Source organism: Sminthopsis crassicaudata, chromosome 4 (genome assembly GCF_048593235.1).
Source record: "Sminthopsis crassicaudata isolate SCR6 chromosome 4, ASM4859323v1, whole genome shotgun sequence".
In the NCBI taxonomy this organism is placed as follows: domain Eukaryota; kingdom Metazoa; phylum Chordata; class Mammalia; order Dasyuromorphia; family Dasyuridae; genus Sminthopsis; species Sminthopsis crassicaudata.
Genome location: NC_133620.1, coordinates 362,189,056 through 362,206,120, shown reverse-complemented (window position 1 = coordinate 362,206,120; position 17,065 = coordinate 362,189,056).

The window sequence follows — 17,065 nt, the reverse complement described above, 5'->3', positions numbered from 1 at the left end:
AGAGTTGCTATGCTCTTTAGCAATTTTGTACATGTGACTCGTCAGACCTTAGATTAAGCTCTCAGATGATCCTTTCCTCTCCCTCAATTTCTATGCTCTTTTTCATCTTACAGCCTCTATGTATCACTGAAAACTCCACGCATTACTCCACAATAGCTGGGTCACCTTGATAAATATTGACCTTGTATAAATTTCATGAGTGAGGTAGATGATGGCTCTCAGGGCAGCTTGCACAGAAATCCCCCTTTATGCAAAGTTATAAATCACTTATGAATAGAGCTCCACATGTTTGATGAATAAGTCTCTTGGATTCAAATGATGACTGATTCTCGAGTATTTTTTTTTTTTCTAAGCTGCAGTGCAAATCTTAATTCAAGCAGGCAGTCACCCTCCCTGAAGCTACAATGTCTTTTTGTTGCTGAGTAAGGTGAGAAGCCCATAATAGGATTTTAAATGTAAACATATCATGTCTTAAAACAAACAACACTCAGTGTCATTGCATATTTATACCTCAAATTAGCCTGACCTAGAGGAAAACCCCCAGAAACTTCTTATGTTATGTTCACTTAACTTGAGGGTTTAGGTGCTTGGTAGTGGAGAGAAGTAAGATTATTAGAGACTAGAAGTGTGGAATCCATTTTCTCTAACCACATTTTAATCAACTCTTTGGTTTCATTTGAAAAATTGTGTTATTCCACAAAGAAGGGTCTGTGTAGGGGGCAGAGATTTAAACAAAGAACACAAGGAGAGTGAGGGTGCTGTCCAGTAGATAATGAAAGCTTTTAACCTTTTAGGATTTCATAGAATCTCAGAGCTGGAATTTTTTTATTTTGTTAATGTTTTAGTCTTTTTCCTACATCACAATTTTATACTTCAACTTTCTTCCTCATACACTTCTTGCTTATAATACATAAGTACAACTAGGCAAAGGAAATCATCATATTGGTTATGTTTGAAAAATATGTATCCAAATCCACATCTGGAAACTACCATTTCCCTATTTAAAGAAAGGAGACATAACTTATTGTTGGTCTTCTGAGGACATTACTAGTCACTTTAGTGATCATTGATGTTCCAATGTCATTTTTCTTTAAGGTATTGTGGTTTAAATTATTAAATTATTTTTTAAATTATTATTTAAATAATTATTAAATTATATTTAAATTATTCTTTTAAAATAGTTAAATTAAATACTATTAAATCATATTTAAATTATTCTGTTAAATTATTTAAATTAAATAATATTAAATTATTAAATTATCAGAATCTCCTAATTCTGATCATTTTTTCTATATCAACTTATGATGCAAATTCCCAGCTCTTTCTGAATTCTTTGAGAATAACATTGGTTAGAGTGTTAAGTTAGAGTATTAAGCATGGAGTTAGGAAGACCTAAATTCAAATTTGACCTCAAACATTTACTAACCATGTGAATCTTGGGAAAGTCACTTTAACCTCTGCTTGCCTCATCTGTAAAAAGGGGATAATAATAGAACCTACTTCCCATATCTGTTGACACCAAAAGAGATAATTGTAAAGTGCTCACAGTGCCTAGCATATAATAAGCCCTATATAAATGTTAATTATTACTATTATTTTTATAGCAATGATATCCTTTCATTACATGCATTTACCACAATTTATAATGCAATTAAGCCATTCTCTAATTGATTGGGAAATCTACTTTGTTTCCATATCTTTGCCCCCAGACACTCCAAAAAGTTCTGTTATAAACATGCTTACTAAGAGTATCATGGGAGACTTCAAAAGATATAAAGACCAAATCATAACTGACCAAGGAATCATTCTATAAGAATCTCATTTTGGAAGGCTCCTCAGAGACCATTTGTTCTAATTTATATCTGAACAAATATCTAGTAAATAAACTTGAAAAATCATCATCCAGCTTCTATTGGAGAGCTTCAATAAGGGAAAATCCATTGCCTCTCATGATACTGCCCATTTTAATTTGGCATGATTCTCAAGTTTAGTAAGTATTTCCTTATATCAAGCTAAGTGTACTCCTCTGTCACCTTCACCAATTGCTCGTGGTTCTATCTTTTGTGGGAAAGAATAAGTCCAAATTTACAAACAAATCTAAGAAAACGAGTGCAAGAGAAATTCAAAAGGTGTTATAGTTTGTTTTTTTTTAATTGGATGTGGAAACTGGATTATAAAAGAGAATAAAACTTGGGACCCATCTGAGAAAACAATAGATCATTTCTTATGCTTTCCTAACTAAAGATATTTCCATAGTTGTCATGCTATGCAAGAAAAATAAAATCAAAGGGTGAGGAACCATAAGAAAGAAAGAAAAACAAACAAACAAACATCAATGATACAAAAAAAAATGCTATACTTTCCTCCACATTCAGTCTCCATATTTCTCTCTCTGGATGTGGATGGCTCTAAGAATTGGAAAATGAGTAAATGCCCATCATTTAGGGAAATGGCTAATAAATTATGGTTCATGAAAGTAATAGAAAATTATTGTTCTATAAAAATGATGAACAAGATGATTTTAGAAAGGCCTGGAAAGATTTACACAAACTGATGCTGAGCAAAACTAGAAGAATCAAGAATACATTGTACACAAGAACAACACAATTGTGTGATGATCAACTGTGAAAAACTTGGTTCTTCTCAGCAGTTCTATGATCCAAAGCAATGTCCAACTTTAGAAAGAAAATGTCATCTGCATCCAGAGAAAGAACGATAGAGAATGAATATATAAATCAACACATTCTGTGTTCACTTTTTTCTTTTTCTTCTGTTTTTTTTCCTTTTGTAGTTTTTCTCTTTAATTCTGATTTTTCTCTCCCAATATGATTCATAAAGAAATCTGTATTAAGAATAAAATTATGTATATTTATAACCAGAAAAACAATAAAATGCACATTTAAAAAAAGAAACACTATAACAAACATTGGTACCTTCACTGTAATGTGAAGAATCTGTGATTTTTATCATAAAGGAATTACCTGCAGAAACACCTTCTGTCAACACAGATTGCAACCTATCAAAACAGATGGCAATCTATGACTTGTTAGATGTGTCCCAGGAGAATTGCCAGAAACATTTACTATTTAAATTACTAGGTGATTCAATGGATGCAGTGCTGGGCCTGGAATTAGAAAGACTTATCTTCCTAAATTTGAATCTGGCCTCAGACACTTACCAACTGTGTAACCTTGAGCAAGTCACTTAATCCTGTTTGTCTGTTTCCTCGTTTTCAAATGCTGTTTAGTCATATAGTCCAACATGACTAGACAACAGAAAGAGAAAGAGAAGCTTCTTGAAGGTAGGGACTTCTTCAGTTTTGTCTTTATATCCCCAAGGTCTAGCAAGTTACATGTAGTAGATCCTCAACAAATTCTTGTTAATCAATTCATTAATTTAATACAAATAATCAGCATTTACACAATTTTTTTTTAAGATTTGTGAAGCATTTTATGTACATTATCTCACTTGACTCTAAAAGCAACTTTGTGAACTGGGTGCTATTATTATCCCTGTTTTGCCTTTATTTAGTAGCTTTAGTCATATCTGACTCTGAGGTTTTCCTGGCATTTTCATTCTCCAGCTCAAAATAAGAAACTGAGACTGAAAGAAGTTGAGTGACTTCCTCAGAATTAGCTAATAAGTAGGGAAGGCAGGGTTTGAATTTAGTTCTTCCTGGTTCTAATCTCAGTGACAGATCTTTTGAACACTATTCAAAACTAAGAACAAGATACCTTTGGATGAAACTTCACTAAATGGCAGAAGAGTTTGAGTAAATAAAATCATATTTTTAACAGACACCTACCTATAACAGATCAAAATAAGTTTTAAGATATTTTGCAAAACTGTCTTCTTATATTTTGCTAACAGTCTCTATCAGTCTTTGTTAGTTACTTAGGTTTAAATCTGATCAAATCTACCTTGCCCAGTCAGATCTGTACATGTTCTTCCTGAAAATTAGGAAACAGAAATTTGTGAACTTGCGATACCGTGGATGCAACAACAACTTTATCATATCTTGGGTACAAACCAACAAGGGAAATAGAAGAAAAAGAGTCATAGGGATACAGCTTACATTTATCATATAATTTGTTTGCTCATCCAGCATTATAGAACTCCCTGACATTACCCCTTTCCTGGACTATTGGCCTTTTAATTCATGTACTTCATCTCCCCTCTTCTCTACATTCTATTCTTCATGCAACTATCAAAATAATTTTCCAAAAATACAGGTCTGATAATGACACTATCTCCTACTAGAAAATGGCTCTTGGTATTATACATTTGTATCAATTTTCCATTTTCTTAAATATAAACTTTTTATCAGTCATATCTGATTTGATTATTTTGTCTACTTCACAGGTTTTTAAAAATTCTACTTTCAGTAGTTTTATCCCTGAAAAATGTTAATTTTGTGATCAAAATGGCTCTTTAATATTTTTTTTTTTGGTTAAAAATTCTTCCCCTAACACTAATACATTGTTGGTGAAGTTGTAAACTAATCCAATCATTCTGGAGAACAATATGGAACTATGCCCAAAGGGCTATCAAACTATGTATATCCTTTGATCCAGCACTCTCTAACTAATGGTCCTATATCCCAAAGAGATAATAAAAAAGGAAAAGGACCCACATGTGCAAAAATGTTTGTAGCAGCCCTTTTGGTTATGGCAAGGAACTGGAAATTGAGTGGATGCCCATCAGTTAAGGAATGGCCAAATAAGTTGTGGTATATGAATGTTATGGAATATTATTGTTCTATAAGAACTGAGGCTAAATAAAGTGAGTAGAACCAAGAGAATATTGAATACAACAATATCAAAATTATATGATGATCAATTCTTTTTTTCCCCTGAGGCAATTGGGGTTAAGTGACTTGCCCAGGGTCACACAGCTAGGAAGTGATATGTGTCTGAGGTGAGATAAGAAAGGAAGAAAGAAAGAAAGAAAGAAAGAAAGAAAGAAAGAAAGAAAGAAAGAAAGAAAGAAAGAAAGGAAGGAAGGAAGGAAGGAAGGAAGGAAGGAAGGAAGGAAGGAAGGAAGGAAGGAAGGAAGGAAGGAAGGAAGGAAGGAAGGAAGGAAGGAAGGAAGGAAGGAAGGAAGGAAGGAAGGAAGGAAGGAAGGAAGAAAAAGAAAGAAAGAAAGAGATCCTCAGTCCCTTTCATCTTTCCTCCTCCCCATTAGAGTTATAAAACATTTCCTACTGCACCCTGCTGCATTTGTGGAGAATTAATATTTCTGAAAATAACTTCTAGAGTCACTTAGAAGGTTAAAGGAGAAAGGAATCTGCATGAAAATTACTCTAAATAACTTCCTTGAATAAGAAAAATAGATAAATTAGGGGAGCTAGGAGGAAAAAGGAAGTTATAACATTTTATCTGAAACCAAAAAAGGAAGGATAAAATTAAGTAGGAGCTTAAAATTGCAGTCATCATGAAAGATTCAGGACCCACTTGGTATTTCCTGGGAGCCGGAGCAGGAGAAGATATACTGGGACAGGTTTCCTTTTGGTACACTTTCAAGAGGTTAATCTGGTTCTTAAATTCCAAGGATTCTTAGATTTCAAAAGTTCCATGGTCATGGATAGGGAAAATTACACTTATATTTTTATTAATTTCTAACTGAAATTTAGCTGTTCCTTCAATTATGCAATAAATATTATTCTGAGAAGGGGTCTACAGGGTTCACCAGACTGCCAAAGGGGCCTATAATATGAAAAAGGGTTAAGCACTCTTTCGCTGTTATTCAGTCACATTTGATTCTTTATGCCCCTATTTGAGATTTTCTTGGCAAAGATACCGGAGTAGTTTGCCATTTGTTTCTCCAGCCTGTTATACAGATAAGGAAACTGAGTAAGAGTTAAGTGACTCGTCACACAGCTCATAAGTGTCTACAAATGAGTTTGAGCTTAGGTCTTCTTGATTTCAGGTCTGATACTCTATGGACTGCTGCACCCTAGCTGTCCCTTCTTAAGCACTATTAGGTCAACAAAAAGCTGGTGCCTATAACTGCAGTAGGCATGAGATATAAAAGTCCAGCTCTGGCCAGTGTTTCCAATGGAGAAGGAAAAGAGGGAGCACCAGTAGTAATAGGTTGCTAAATGGGCAATCATTTCTTTTTTTGAATTATATTATGGCATGTTATCTCAAATTTTCCTTTTCCTGGCTATCATTTATTTGCTGATATTGAATTTGATGGTTCTTTAATTTAATTTAATTTGATGGATTTGGGGTGGAAATAAGGTGGGGGGTTGTATCAGGTTATCTTTTACAATGCCATCTTCACAGTACCTTCACTTCAGGCTTATTCATGTTGTTTTTTAAGTTTATCATTTTCACTTTTTGTTTGATTGTTATCACAGAACCATTATTTATTTATTTATTTGTGTGTGTGTGTGTGTGTGAGAGAGAGAGAGAGAGAGAGAGAGAGAGAGAGAGAGAGAGAGAGAGAGAGAGAGAGAGAGAGAGAGAGAGAGAGAGAGAGAGAGAGAGAGAAACAAATTAGGGAACCAGTGATCTGATTAATATCCAAAGCTACTGTTTTATAACTGTGTAAGGAATCATGATGGGTGGTCCTGAGATGCCAGAATGACTCGTTAAAAGAAACCCACAAACAGCTCAACTTGTCACTTGACAACTTGTCTCAATAGTGACCCATCTTGCAATTCCTGGTTAGTGGCCACATAACCACCAAACCGCTGTCTTGGGTTTTGTTTTTCCCTTTCATCTGCCCACTCAGCATATGTCAATTTAACTTGGATCAGAATCATATGCCCTGATTAAGCCCCTTGGATCTGTTGCCTCAATTTCCCCCTGAGTTTGCTACTCTCCACCAGACATCCTGGTAATGAAACAGCTAGTAAACTTGTTCCTCTGTGGTTTCAGCACCAGAACCAGCTGTTAGGAATGCTTACCCAGCTGGCCCCAATTACCATCTTGCCATAGCTCTCATTCCTCTGAATCCTCTGCCCTCTAATAGTCAGAATCACCCTTTCACTTCCCACCACCACTCACTAGATTTTGATAAAGTCAAAAGAAATCTGGAGTGCATCTCTAGAAATTCTAAAGTGGTAGGGAAAAAATGAGTCTAGTATTTCCCTCTCTATAAAAGAGACATTTGGACTAGAAGATGATAGATTTAGGAGTTTGAAGCCATCAGAAACCATCTAGTCCAATTCTCATATTTTAAAGATGTGGAAATGGCCCAGAGTGTGTGATTGTCAAGCCCAAGATCACATAGTATGAAAACTGGAAGATTGTAAGTAATCTGCTAGTCCATAGGACTAACTTTACTGACAAGAAAACTAAGATACTTGCCTGAGGCACACAAATAATAAATGATAAGAGTTCAGTTTTAAACCCAAGCCTTATGAAAGCATGCAACCTTTATTATACCATAGAATCTTCTAATGGTAATGTCATCAAGTTCTCCTTCCAGTTCTAACATTTTGTGGTTCCATGATTTGGGACAGTAGGTAGCATTGTGACCTCAAAAGAAGCATGTGACAAGAGAATGGTTTGTTCCATAGATGGTTGGCAGTGGGAATGATTTGTCTTCCTGTATTATGGCCCATGTATATAAAATGACAAATTCTTGACCGAGGACCAGAATTTATACCGGGAAGAAAGAGAAGAATATGTTAGGCTGCAGATTTATGGATCTTACCAAGACAGTCTTAATCTGATTGTTAGGCAGTTCTGTGGATAGAATCCTAGGCCTGGAATCAAGAAGTTGTTGCTGTTCAATAATATTAATTTTCCATAACCCTATTTGGGGTTTTCTTGGCAAAAATACTGAGGTGGTTTTCCATTTCCATCTCCAGCTTATTTTATGGAAAAGGAAAACAGGGTTAAGTGACTTACCCAAGGTCACATAGTCATTATGTGGCCAGATTTGAATTCAGGAAAATGTGTCTACCTGAATCCAAAACCAGGGACCTATCTACTGTACCAACTAGCTTCCCTAGAGACCTATCTTGAAATCTGGCCTTCCAATCTCTCTATCTTTCTTGTCTTGTTTCCCTCTCTCCTCTCCCCCCCCCCCCCGCCTCTTTGCTTCTCTCATCTCCCCCTACTCCCTCTCTGTCTCAACTTCTTTATATGTAAAATGGGTGTAATTATAGCTCCTATTTACCAGGGTTGATGTAAGGATAAAATGAGATAATATGTGTAAGGTGTTTTACAAATCTTGAAGAGTTATATAAATGTGGTGGTGATGATGATGGTGATGGTGGTAGTGATGAAAACATGGACATAGAAAACTTGCAAAACAATATATTATAGAGAATATGAGAAACTTAGAAAGAAAAATCAGAGAGCAAAAAGTATCCTGTTATTCTCAAACACAGATATGAGAAATTGAGTCAGGAACAATCTCAAGGAAGAATATCTTACCCTTTTCTATGTCACAGACCATTTTGGCAGTAAATCTTTTGGATCCCTTCTAATAAAGTTTTTAAATCCATAAAATAATATGCATAAGATTACAAAGGAAACTAATTATGTTAAAATCTAGTTATGAAAAAAATTATTAAGCTCCAATTTGGAACCTCCAGTCTATGATCTCATATATCTATCATTACATGTAGAACATACATAATAAACAAATAGCAATACATAAAAGATCTTGGATTTTGTAGGCATGGGAATTCATTTCATCGATGCAGTTATCAATCTGCCTGTAACTACTAAGATAAATCTAGTTCCTTGGGATTTAGAGATGTTAGTTGACTTTTTCAGGGCTACATAGTCAGAGCATTAATCAGTAGGGGATCAAACTTGGTTTCACTGAGAAAAGATATGGCAAATGAAACATTCTCCTTTTTAAAATATTTCACTCTCAGGCAAATGCCATAGGGTCTGATGTATAAATGTAGAAATATTTTTATTCGACCTTTCAAGTTTAAAATCAAGAGTTCACATACACACATACATTACAGTAATCAGAAATCTCTAGATGAATAATTAGAAACATTCTGCTAGAGCTTTTTAAAATTTGAAGAAGTCAACAATGGAAAGAGTTTAATGTGAAAGATTTCATATCTAGCTTCACCTTCCCCAACCCTCTCTTTCCCCCATACACATGTACTGCTCTCTCTAAGCTCCTCTTTCTGTAATTCAATGAGCACGGGTTTGGTTTTCATTTTAAACCCAACTTTAGAAAAGAAATGATGAGAAGAAGAAATGGCCAATGATAATGCTTCCCTTATCAAGCATATCATCCCCTATTCATAATTATTAAACTCATGTATCTACAATCTGAATTCATTTATTTCCCTCTCTGCTTTACATAGGTGAAAACATAAATGGAATGTGGCCAAAAATCTTTAGGCGAATCAAAGCTGGGAGGCTAGTTTTATACATAGTAAAGCAAAATTTAGAATTATATCTAGAAATTAAAACTTGGAACTCAACCCATTTAAGAGTTAGATATAAATTTAAAGTCTAATATTTGAGGTATATTTAAGGAAATAGATGATATGAAAAAGACTTGTAAGAGGATTAGTAGACTACATAAAACAGGAGGCACGAATGTGACCCATCTGCTTATGTGTCAGCAATGTGATTTGGTTACCAAAATAAATAAGGCACTCAAGTTAAATTAATTAAGTTAAAATAAGCTTAGTGCCCATTATCATGAGATTGAGCATTCCCCTCTATCTGTACTGGTAAGATCATGTCTAGAATATATACTCAATTCTAGTAGTCACATTCTAAGAGTATCATTGACCAACTAGAGCATATCCATATAGATACCTGAAAAGGTATTGTTTGTCCTTCCTTTGGAAGAAGACCAATTGGATTTAAGTGATATAGAGTTCCACAAAGTCATTAGCTTCATTCTCTCTTCCAGAGCCATCAAAGACTAGTGGCAAGACAAAAGTTAAAATTACTGGCAATGACTGGGAATGCAATGGATAACTTTGGCATCTTTGATGTCTTGTAGTGTCCCATAACTGCCTACCTCAACTGCTCATGTGGAAATAAGAAGAAATTGTTCTCATCAGCCCATTCTTTTAGGGAAGCCTTTGTATCCTTGGAGTAGACCTTCCCCTAAGTTACTGATGAGTTTGAGGCTTGTTGATTTCCTACAACATGGTTTATCCCATCTGCTAAGACAGCTTCTAGCAGTGTTTAGCCACTGTGTGTTATAGCTCCTTGGAACACTAGGTGAGAATTGGGTGATAGGTGGACATCAAAGATGAAAGAGAAGTCCTGAAAAGGGCTCAGCAGCTGTCACATCAGAGATAATATTCCTCCCTGAATAAGTCAAAATACATAAATAACTAGAATACACATGTAAAGGAGATATTCAGGCAAAGTCCTAAAAGGGATTGAGAGAGATCATTTTTACCTAGGGCGGGGGGGAGGCTTTAGAAAAGACTTCATGGGTAAGGAGGCATCTGAGTTGACCTGAGATTTTTAGATTTATGTGATCTTTCAACTAATTCAGCCCTTTCATCTGGACACTGATAAAAGGCATAGAACACTGTAGGGATAGGGGAATAATATAGCTGATGATAACACTGAATTAGCAGCATACCTGAATATACATGCAGAGACCTTCAATGCTTTAAAATATTCTTTCCCTCCCCAAGAAAAAAAAAAAATTTGAGTGGCTGCAGATGACATTTGTAATCACCCCTCGTGACTAATACTCCAAATAGGAGAAGTTACTGGTTCTTTCTGTAGAGGTTATTTGGCTCCTTTAATTACAGTGCATCAGCCTAGGCTTCCTTGGGCCAAGTAGCTCTGCTTTCAAAACTCTTCCCCAGGCTACCTCGCCCAATGATGTCAGATGGACCAGTATATTGGCTCAGCCCTCGCCTTTCACAAGATGATGATGCGCTAGGGGAAACGAAAGCTATCCTCACTCAGGAAACATCTGGTTGCTCTTCTAGTCCTCAAGCAGGGTCAATCACTAGCTGTTTTATAAGTTAGTGGAATAGAAAACTATGGGAAGACATGGAGGTGCTAGGATTACTCAATCAAGCAGACAAGCCATAAAATGAACAGCAATGTGAGGAAATAGTCTCTCTGGCCAGCCATCTCCAGGGACCTGGGCATGATTGCAATGCAGTCACATTTCCTAGTCTGTAATGGAAAATGAATGCTGTTTACAAAGCTTAAAGTAACTGAAATGGGAAAATGAGCCAGGCCTTGGCGGTAGGAAGGGGAGAAGGAATCGCACTTGAAGACTTTCGGCAGCTTAGTAATTATTCAACATCAGGACTGTAATACAGGCTCCTAGTGATGGATATTATTTATGTCCTCCACCATGAAATGCTATATTCATGGGTGAGCTGAGTCTCCAGTCATTTAAAAACAGAGCTCACTTTTCAGAAGCTATTTGAGACAAAATAAAAATTACCATCTCTCTTCCAACAGGGAAAATGTCCCATGAACCAGGAGAAGGGAGCTTTTCTACAATTGGCAGTGGTGATGGCAGCTTTAAAAAGGCAGGAAGACATGTGTCCAAATTCTGACTATGCCACTTGTTAGCTGTGTGTGCATGAGCAAAATACTTTTGCCTTAATTTCCTTTTATGTAAAATGGGAGGTTGGATTAGATTTTCCCTGAGATAGGTTATTGACCTGAGGTCTTTAGATCCCTGATGGATTGGTCTGTGGATAGGTTTCAGGAGACAGATAAAGGAACTTGCATAGGACAAAAAAATACATCTTTATTTTTATATATCTTAAGCTAAAATTTAGCATTTCTTTCCATTATGAAGATAATTCCTCCATTCTCTTCTAGGCTTTCCTCCTGACTCTCCAGATTTCTTTCTCCACTATACTTTTTGCAGCCTCTCATGTGGGAAGATGCCTTTGCTCCCATATATGGTGGCCTTTTCTCCCCAGAATATCCCTCCACCTTGAAATCTTCTCATCTTGAAAGATCTCTTAACCCTTGAAATCACTGCCTCTCCCTGGTCATTTCCTCCCAGAACTTCCCTTCTACAGTAAGGTATCAGGCCAGTCTTGTTTATTCATTCATTCTTTAGTCTATACTCTATGTCCAGACCTCTGCAGATGTCATCCTTTCCCTCACCTACTTTTTAACTTCCTTTGTGTACTAATTTTTTTCTTTTTAGAATATAAGCAACTTGAGGGCAGGAATTGTCTTTCTTTTTGCTTCTATTTGTATTTCCAGCACAGTACCTGATACTTAATAAATGCTTGTTGACTTGGCTTATTGATTTAAGATTGAGGCAAAGAAGCATTCTTCTGATAATATATATGGAAGCTTCACCATCCTGCCAAAGATGGCATTACACATAAAACTTCTTGATCTTTTCCAGTTCTAAGCCTGTGATGCTGTGATTTTCTAAGGCCTCCTAAGGATTCTTTAAATCCTATGATTAATGTTGCAAAAGAGAAAAGAGCTCAACCCTCCTTCCTTCTGCCTTACAGCTTGTGTGGGAGTAGTAGTGAAAGTTGTTAATCATTTAAGTGCTGATTCTAAGCCTAACCACCCCCCCCAATTAGCATTAAAGTTGAATGTTTCTGCTTTAGTTTTGATCTCATAATTCCCTCTCAGTAATACAAGATGGATGGATAATATCACTTGCAACAAAGGATTTACAATTTCTAAGTTGAAATAAAATGCCAGAATGAATATTTTCACCTGGTATTGCTTTGTGTTTTACATTGTACGTTTAGAGAAAGATAGCAAGACAATACCATGTACTTTTTTAATCTTCTTGATGCTTTCATAGCTTCTGATTCAGGTTTCTGAAAGCCCTTTGTGCATCCATATCCTTGAGGAAAATGGCAGATATAGTGCTGGAAAGATCCTCAGAAACCCTCTAGACCAATTTTCCTGTTTCAGTAATAATAAAATAAAGATTCAGATATGTGAGACAAAATTGTGTAGAGCTTTTTACTTTTTAATGTATAATGGACCCCTTTGGTAGTCTGGTGAAGCCTATGGATACTGCAAAGTAAAGTTTTTAGTGCATGAAATAAAATACATAGGATTACAAAGGAAATGTGTTATACTGAAATATTTTTATCTATATCTATGTATGTATGTATGCACAGATATATAAGGGATTCTTACACCTCCTGGTATAGATGGTAGAATGTTGATCTTAGACTCAGGAATATCTGGGCTAACTTCTCAGGTAGTATAGTAGATAAAATGTTGACCTGGAGTCAGGAGGACCTGAGTTCAAATCCGATTTCAAACACTTACTAGCTGTATGACCCTGGACAAGTTACTTAACTTTGTTTGTCTCAGTTTTCTGGTCTGTAATAAAATGAGTTGGAGATGGAAATGGCAAATCACTCCAGTGTCTTGCCACAAAAATCCCAAACAGGGCCAAATACATTGTCAGCAATATGTGGTCATATTGCTAGCATTGTCGTCATTGAGACATTTCCATTATGGTCGAGACTCTATAACTCCATTTAGGCTTTTCTTGTCAAAGAAATTGGAGTGATTTGCCAGCTCAATTTATAGATGAGGAAAATGAGACAGATAGGATTAAGTGACTTATCTAGGGTCACATAGCTAACAAGTGTCTGAAGTCACATTTGAACTCAGGTCCTCCTGATTCCACTCCAGCCTTCTATCCATACATTATCTGGTATCCTATATAAACATAAGTATCATTTAATCTCTTTAATACTCACTTCCTTCATCTGTAAATCAGAAGTAACTATGGTTCTAATACTAAGTTCACATGATTGTTATGAAATTCTTAAGGTGAAAAATCAGACCTGTTATTTCATTGATTTCAGGAATTTCCAAGAAAAAAAATTGTGTAGAACAGAGGTGTCAAGCTCACTGCCCTCCCAAGATTAAAATGTTATTGGGAAATATTTAACAAAATAAGTAACAATACAATGCATTGGAATATTAATTTGTGGTTTTCTAATTCAATATTCAAGAGACAGGTGTTCCATTTTTATTTGAGTTTAATGCTTTTGGCCTGGAGAGCTAAGCAACTAGATGACTTGACCAGGTTCAAATAGAAAACAAGTCAGGAGGATTTGATCTCAGACTTTCCTCACTCCAAGAATCCTTCTCTATCTTTTGTCATATGTTACTTCAAAGTTATACCACAAAAGATTAATTATTATAAATACCCAAGGGTATGCTAGAGCCAATTATTAACATTTTAGAGGGAGCATTTACACTTCAGCAATCAACAAATGTTACATTTCAAGATATATTATTCTGTTGATTGTCTAGGCTGAAGATGATGAAGAAGATAATGCAAATTAAACTTTAAAAAGTGTCCTGCATGGATTTTCTTTTCAAGCAGCAGTCGTTAAATATTCACCAGCCCATTTCTAAACTTATTACACAGGTGCTAAGTAGTAAATCCAAGTTCTGTTCCCCAAATCTATCACATTTTCCATTTGGGCATACTTCCTAATGGCAACGGAGAAAATTAAATCTTTTCTCTCTGTGATGCTGACTTCTCATTTATGCCTGAGAAAACCTCTACATGAGTCAAATGAAGACATCATTTCTGCAAACCATGATATATTACTCTTCTCATTAATACTAGCTCTAGCAACATGACTAAACTAAACACAGTTTAACATTGTCAACATAAATATTACTTGAAAGGAGAAGGAGCAATCACATTGAAGCAACTCACTGGATTCATGGAAGCTATTAACTATAGTATTTCATTTGTCTTGACTGGCAAAAGTACTGATAGGAAAGGGAAACTAAATCATCAGTCCATTTGAAATTTCATCCACCATTACATTTTAATAACTTTATTATTATAAACATAAAAGTATTACTTCCATTAATAGGGAATAAATTCAATAAACTAGCTTTAGGGGAAAAGTTCCTGAAATGAAGTAATAGATAATAAAGGAAAGAATGAAGGGAGGAAAGTTAGTTGCATATTTCATGCCAACAACTTCTTTGCTGTTCCAAAAACATAAAGATATATAGACATATATAAATATGTGTCTATATCTATATATTAATATATAGCAAACAATATCCTTGCTTACAATCAAGAATCTGACTTTACTACAGTCTAGAACCAATATATAGAGCTCTGTTACATTCATATTCACTTCCCATTACTGACTAGAGGTTTAACTAATAAAAGATGAATGGAATTTCATCCTAAGGCACCAACATGTAAAGGGGAATGTTTCCTTCCCCGAGCACCCAGCTCAAAAGTCCCTGACTCATTATGTATAGTTTAGGCTCTAGTAAATACCAACAGTTCACATTAGACAGCTAAGTAAATCAATACATAGAATCCTTAACTAGGATTTAAATGAGTCCTTGGTTTAAATCCAAACTCAGACAAGTACTACCTTAATCAAATAGCCTAGCCTCTGTCTATATCAGCTTCTTCGACTGTAAAACAGGAATGACAACATTTACCTCCCATGATAATTTTGAGGATAAAATGAGATATTTATAGAATACTCTGGAAACTTCAGCATTTCCTAGAGGCAGCTAGGATGACACAGGGAATAATGGAGCCAGGAAGACCTGAATTCAAATATAACCTCAGACATTAGCTGTGTAACCTTAAGCAAATCACTTAGATGCTGACTGCCTAAATTTCCCCCAACTGTAAAATGGGGCTCATAGTACCTGCCTCACAAAATTGTTGTGATGATCAGGTGAGATATTTGTAAAAAATGTTGTACAACACCTGGAACAAAATAAAAGCTTAATAAATATTTATTTCCTTACTTCTTACCTCATATTCCCACTTTCCCTATTAACTTCTCACTTCAAAGGTCCTTGATTTCTGGTATGAATGGCTGGTCCTTATGGAAGTTATGACTCTTTCTGATTCCCTGTGGTAAGAAACTTAAAGACTCTACCTCTATTTTATCACTTATACATACACACACACACACACACACACATACATATACATATATGTTATACATATATAACACTTATAGCACTTATAGTGTTGTTCCTATTCCCCATTTCCATCCATAATTTTAGTCTTGGGCTCTAAGCTGTAAGTCAAGGGTCTGCCTGATTCTATCTTCTGAAGAAGCATTGGGATTACTATTCTGTTTCTCACATAACTCTATAATAACAAGCAGTTTAAACAATAATACAAAATGGAGCCAACATCAATATTCATAGAAAACCATTAGTTAGTAGAATTTTTGCTTAAGGCACATTTTCTTTTTGTAGCCATAACTTATCTCTTGCATCTATCCTCTCTTTCTATTCCCATGATCACCATTTTAGTTGAGGCACACTTGTATTGCAACAAATTTCTAATTGGTCTCCTAGCATCTAGCCTTTCTTCTCTCCACTCCAAAACAAACACTATAATAATAATTTTTATAAGTCATAGAAAGTGATTGAGCATAGAGAGTGCTAACAAGAGAATATATACAAAACTCATTTTATTTCCCTTCCCTGGGAAGTAGATACATATAGTGTATAGCAAACATTAAAGCACTACATAAATACCAGCTAGCAGCAGCAGCAAAAACAGTCAACTCAGGTCATTGACAAAAATATTTAGCAGAATCAGAGAAAGGAAAACATTTTCTAAATTGATTTTAGTTCTCGTCAGCACTCTCTATGTTCAATCATTGGAGTAGGTAAGTAACAAGGCAGATCGAATATTGGGTGTGGATGCAGAAAGGCTCATATTCTTGAGTTTAAAGCTAACCTCAAATGTGACCCTAAGCAGTCTCTCAACTCTATTTGCCTCAGTTTCCTTATTTGTAGAGTGATCCAGAGAAGGAAATGGTGAACTGTTCTAGTATCTTTGCAAAGAAAACTTCAAATTGGGTCACAAAGAGTCAGACATGACTGAACAAGTTCAATCATTAAACCAGACACTTTGTCAAATGCCTTGTGGGAATTCGAGTGTTCAAAATTTCCTGATTCTACCAGACCTATTTGTAGTGCATGATGGCTCAGAGTGATCAATATTCTATTTTGTGGACATTGTGGACTTCCAGGAATTGACAGCAAATTCACTGGTCCATAATCAAAATTATCCATCTTTTTCCCCCTAGTGAAAATCAAGCTATTTATCTGTCTCCAGTTTCCTGGCACTTTAAGCTCTTTGTTGGTTTACACAGTAGCTGGTC